This window comes from Diabrotica undecimpunctata, chromosome 2 (assembly GCF_040954645.1).
Source record: "Diabrotica undecimpunctata isolate CICGRU chromosome 2, icDiaUnde3, whole genome shotgun sequence".
Taxonomy (NCBI): Eukaryota; Metazoa; Arthropoda; class Insecta; order Coleoptera; family Chrysomelidae; genus Diabrotica; species Diabrotica undecimpunctata.
Window position 1 is genome coordinate 16,885,476 of NC_092804.1, and position 6,247 is coordinate 16,891,722.

The window sequence follows — 6,247 nt, forward strand, 5'->3', positions numbered from 1 at the left end:
AGACACCTCAATACGCCGGTCATTTTTTACAGCTGCATTCGCTAGGAACCGATTTGAAGAATTATCGAGTTTCTTGAGGTTTGATGACAAAGTGACCAGGGTGGAGCGGAAGGAACAGGATAAGTTAGCGGCGATACGAGTAATTTGGGACATGTTCGTCTCTAACTGTGACAAAGCCTTTGAACCATACGAACATATAACCGTTGACGAACAGTTAGTGAGTTTTAGAGGAAAGTGTCCTTTTAGACAATATATAAAATCAAAACCTTGCCGCTATGGGATAAAAATTTGGGCTGCCGCGGATGTTAAAACATCTTATTTATCAAAACTTCAGGTGTACCTTGGAAAACTACCAGGTGGTAGAATAGAGAAAAATCAGGGATTTCGTGTTGTGAAAGATCTGGTGGAACCATATCATGGCAGTTGGAGAGGAATTACAACTGACAACTTTTTTACCAGTGTTCCTCTTGCTCAATATCTTTTATCTAAAAACCTTACTTTACTTGGGACCATCCGCAAAAATAAACCTGATACACCACCACAACTAAGTTTGACAAAAAGACCTGCGGAGTCGTCAATATTTGCTTTTACTAAAGAATTAGCTATGGTTTCGTACATACCTAAAATACACAGGATGGTACATCTTCTTTCAAGTCAACACGATAGTGATATAATTTGTCAAGACTCTCAAAACAAACCCTTGATGATTTTAGACTATAATAATACCAAGGGTGGTGTTGATAATGCCGACAAACTGATTAGGGAATATTCCTGTAAAAGAAGAACTGCTCGTTGGCCATTCAGGCTCTTTATGAATATTATAGACATATGTGCACTAAATGCCTATATTTTATACATTGAAAAAAATCCTGATTGGAAGAAAAATAATTTTTCACGAAGACGTATTTTCCTGTTACAATTAGGGGCTGAGCTTGCTCGAAACAACATGGAAAAAAGAGCGAAATATATAAAACATAAAGCCTATGTAAAATCTGCTCTAAAAGATTGTGGCATACCAATGGTAAACCCAACTACCGAAGTTGCAACTCAATCCGTCCATTCAGCTAAGAAACGTGCTCGTTGTTACCAGTGTCCGCGAAACTGTGACAGAAAAGTGAATACCGTTTGCTCTTTTTGCAAAAAATTTATATGCCAGGTGCACAGAAAAGAAGAAAAAACTATTGTATGTAAAAATTGCAACTAAAAGTTATATGCTTATATTATTATTTAATTTTAATTTTGTTCGAATTGAAAATAATTTGTTTCTAGAAAAGCCGTTAATTTTGTATGAAAAATAAATAAAAATTATTCAAATATGCTTAAAATTATTTTTAACCGTGTTTTCCTTTTAGTCAGTGCTAAATGACGTTACTAAATTGAAAATTTTAGTGGGGTCCCTAGGAGACCCCACATGGGCATTTATGGTTATTTTCATATCACGGGCATTTAAGGGTTAAACCGATTAGCGGTATCAAAATAGAAAATAATCTGTCACAACCATTTGAAATATTCAAAGGATTAAAACAAGGATGTCGCCTTTCCCCTATCATGTTTAAAAACTACACCCAAAGAGCTCTGGAGGTATGGAGAAAGAAGTGTATGAAAATGCGAATTGAAATCGACTGTCTGTATACCTTAAAGCCGCCTTACACCAACAATAAATTCGTGAAATAGCCTCAAGGTCAAATTGGACGTTTATAAACTTAAAAAGAGAGGGGAAGCGTAAACGTATGGCATTGACTGAAGCCTAAACCGGCACCAGAAAGGTTGCCAGCTCATATTTTATTTCTTCAGTAGATTGTAAAAAATGGATGTATATATAACTTTATGAACATGATTTTATCATCACATATTTTTTAGTAAATCAATATAGTGTTTCAGTAAATCAGTAAGTTGGAGTTAAAATCAGTAGATCTACTGAAAAATCAGTAGACCTGGTAACCCTGCGATAGGTAGTAATGGGCCATGTACAGGCACCAAAACGTGGCGGTCATATCGATACTGGCTTCACTTTTCGAAGGTTTATTAAATGAGCGTTACCTGTCCTCTCTCTTTCCTTGTCTAAGTTCAGAAAGCACGATTAGAATATTGCCCTTATTAAATTCACGAATTAATTCATAAAGAAGTTGAACGACTAGAACTGGTCCTATTTTTCTAATTTATTTGACGTGAATTCAGTGACATTGTAGCAATGTATGTAGCAAGATTTTGCTCGCATGAGGAATTAGTAAATGATTCTGTAATTGCTGCATACGGTTAGTGATTCTTTTTTAACGATAGGGATAAAGGTTGATTCGCACCACTCACCAGGCCATTCACTTGTGATCCATAATAATATGATATTTTATATATCCAGTATTACATCTACGCCAATCTGGCCCATTGCTCTCAGAGTCTCTACTGGTATACCATCTATCCCAAACGGCAGTAGACTATGGATTTTTAAAATAGGGCCAAAACCAACAAAATTGCAGACGAATATCTTCGAACTAACTTGTTCTTCGGAATTGAACACCAATATTTGATTGCTACAAGAGTAAGTTTGAACGAAAAATCCTTCCTCGATAATATTTGCTTTTACTTGTTACTTTAAAACTTTAAGCGGTCATCTCGTATTAACGTTTAGAATTTTTAATATTTTCATTGCGCTAGAATAAGTGATCAAATATAGATATAATTAATCCAGATTAGTTATGTTTGCATGACTTGCATGGACATATACACTGAAAAAATTTACAAGGTTCATAACATTGTGTACCGACAACAAATTCTTGATTCTTTTTTTGTATCAATAGGAAGTAACCCTGTAACAATCTAATAAGTAAAAAAATAGTTGATTGATTACTAACAATATATTTCAAAATTACAGCAAAGTTTGCAGCTGTATACAGAATGTTGAAATTTCTGTTTTGGGTTGAAATTTTCACTTGGACAACTTTTCACTATTTATTCAGAATAACTCGCAGTGGATTACATGTTTTTCATGTTCTTCAATAGGAAACTTCCTTAAACATGGCGAGGAAACATAAGCTAGCAATATAATAATGAAAATTATCTGTATTATTTTTAAATTTGCAATTAACGTGTCTCAACTAGTTGGGATCATTGACATGGATACAGTTTACGACAATTGTTAAGCCGGTTACAGACAAGCTCCGAACGGAACGAAATGGCAGAATTGAAGGAATACAATAACATACCAGCAAACAAATGGGAAAGATACCTGACGGAACTGTTTAAAGGAAAGGAAAATAATAATCAACACAATAACGTACCTGAATTAAGACACGAAATAGAAATCAGTTTTTAGGAAGTAGAGATAGCTATAAATTCACTCAAAAATAGAAAGTCACCAGAAACAGACGGAAGAATCAACTAGCTTCTAAAACACGAGGAGAAAGTATAACCCAGAGATGACAAAACTTATACAAAAACTAATATTAGTACTGCAAGATACCAGACGCATAAAGAAACAGCATAATGATACTGTTACGATAAATATTATGACGTATAAAACTAAATATATTATTTCTAATTCTATTCTAGTAATTTCGCCGCTCAGCTGAAAGACCTGTTTGCCAACCTGACTTTTCGAGAGGGTCGCCGTCCGAATTCGAAGGGATTCTCGAATAACTTTATATTTAAGGAGGGAATTTTGTTGGAAACAGTTAGTCTAAAAAATAATATCGTGCCGAGTTTCGAATTGTAACGCGTATTGTAATAAATGTAAATAAATTATATAATTATTAGTGTGAAATAAATTAGTTATATTGTACAAATAAAGACTTTAAATAAACTTGTAATAAATAAAGACAATAAATTAGAATAATAAAAATATTACAATACCAATGTTCAAGAAAGGAGATAAAGAAGACCCCAACAATTATAGAGGTATATCTACTGAAGACCGCACTTAAGCTTACCACAAAAGTCCTAACCAACAAAATCAATGAACCAACAGCTTTATCAGATGATTAACAAGGATTCAGGTCCGGAAGATCCTGCGTAGACGCCGTATTTGTACTAAGACAAATCACAGAAAAGGCAATCGAGTACAATAAACCAGCATATCTATGTTTTATAGACCTTACAAAGGCTTTAGATAGCAAAATAATAAAGCAGGAAGCAAGGTTTAGATATCTATAATACGTTAAGTAGGGTGATACCTCTCTAATTATTACACACCATAATATCTCCCTTTTTGTGAAGAGTGTGCATTACACCTAATTTCCAGTCCGCGGGTGTTTCCTTCCGTTGCCAGATTTCGGTTACTAATTTATGCATGTGTTTAAAAAGGGTGTCACCACCATTTTTAAAGAGTTCGGCAGGAATATTGTCCAAACAGGGGGCTTTGTTGTAAATAAGGAAATAAAATATAGACAAACGTTTCTTATCAAAACGTTTACTGAAAATAACACAAATTTTAACATTTCAAAAATCGTTCTACAACTATACATAACATAATATGTCAAATTTATATATTTAAATCATTAATATAAATAAAATATATTAAAATTAAATACGAGAAGAAATTAAATACATTATATCAACTTTTTTTCTCAATCCAGGATTAGGATTTATATATGAGATTCTTTCCCTTTTTTGGTATAATATAAGCAGATCAGAATAAATTTGTAGATATTAGTTCTTTCAGTAGCTGCAATATACGTTTTATGATTTTTGACTATAATCTACACTAAGATATAGCTTCATGATAGGCTTGCATTTGATACATTGGAATTCAGATTATAAACAAAGGTATATTATCGGGAAACTACTGTAAAGCGTCTAATATCTATAAACTATTAGAATAAACTGCTTACCTTCTTTGTGGAATTATCCAAATCCTTGTTCATCGCGAAATTATTTAATATAATTCTAAAGTAACACCAATCATCCCGTGTTATAAAAATATTAATTAGGTTTGTTCTTTTTGGTACGTTATTTTTTCCTGATATATAAGGATATCATAGGCCAGTCCAATATGTAAAAAAGGGTTTAACACATGATGAACAATAAACCAGACATAAGAAGTACGGAAATAATCCAATCTTAAAGTAATAATAATTAATTGATTATATAATCAAGTTTGAATTTATAAAATGTAAAGTATATAAGTTGATAAAAATACAGAAATGGAGTTTATCACAGAAGTACAGCGGAGATGGATATTTGAATCGACCACAATTGAAAACCTACTCGTATACAAAATCAAAGCAAATATCTCGAAAGGACCAGAACCAAATAATAAATTAAATATAAAATATAATGAAATTACACTGGTAAACCACCTACATCTTTAGAAGAGGTTTTTAAGGAGAGAAATCCACGCATTTAAAACTACCACTGAGACTCATACTAAAGACATACAAAAATAAATTGCTTATGTTGCGTTAGTTTGGTGGAAGAAAATAAAGCAACACAAGTTGCAAAGACTCTACAGCCTTACATGTAATATCAAACCTAGACTTCTGACCAAAAATAGTTATTTCCTAATTGCCAAGGTGCACTAAAGACTATTGAAGTCTACAACTTATGAGTCAGTAAATGTTGAAACTGCAAACAGTCTCACAAGAAATTGTTAAAGAACAACAAAGTAACTTTCTTGCGGTTTTCAGAGCATAAACGAATTGTTGGTGACGACATTGTTGATAGTCTTGCTAAAATGGGTGAAGTTTATTTGTTATTTGATCTTCTCCCAGTGATTTGCGACTCTTCAATTTATCAATTCCTAGTTTACATCGAATATGGCTATTTCATCAGTGATTATATTTGGAGTTTTCGGTGATGCTTGTTCATCTTCTCTATTATTCTCTATTCCCAATTGTGAACGGGGTGATGAATGGGTGGATTTAGTAACGCAAACGCAGGAATCACTTCCAACATCAGCTAGCTCGTTACCGTCAGAAAGATAATTGCTCAAAGAAAAGGCAAACAGCCTCGGATATGGACGGTAAATATGACAACACGAAAAAAAAACTCTTAATACAATATGTAAAATTTCTTCTCTTGCACCCACAGCTGACTAAATTGGCCTAAACCTATAAATTACTACTACCCTGGTAAAATTATTAACAAAAATATACTCTGATGTATATACAATTTACATTAAATACACTTAAAATATATACAAACTCTTATATATACATTATTCTAGTCTATTTACATACAAAATTTTTGACAATATAATAGCTTACAAAATCACCAATTATGCCTACTCAAATGTTTTGTCGCTTAAAATATTTCT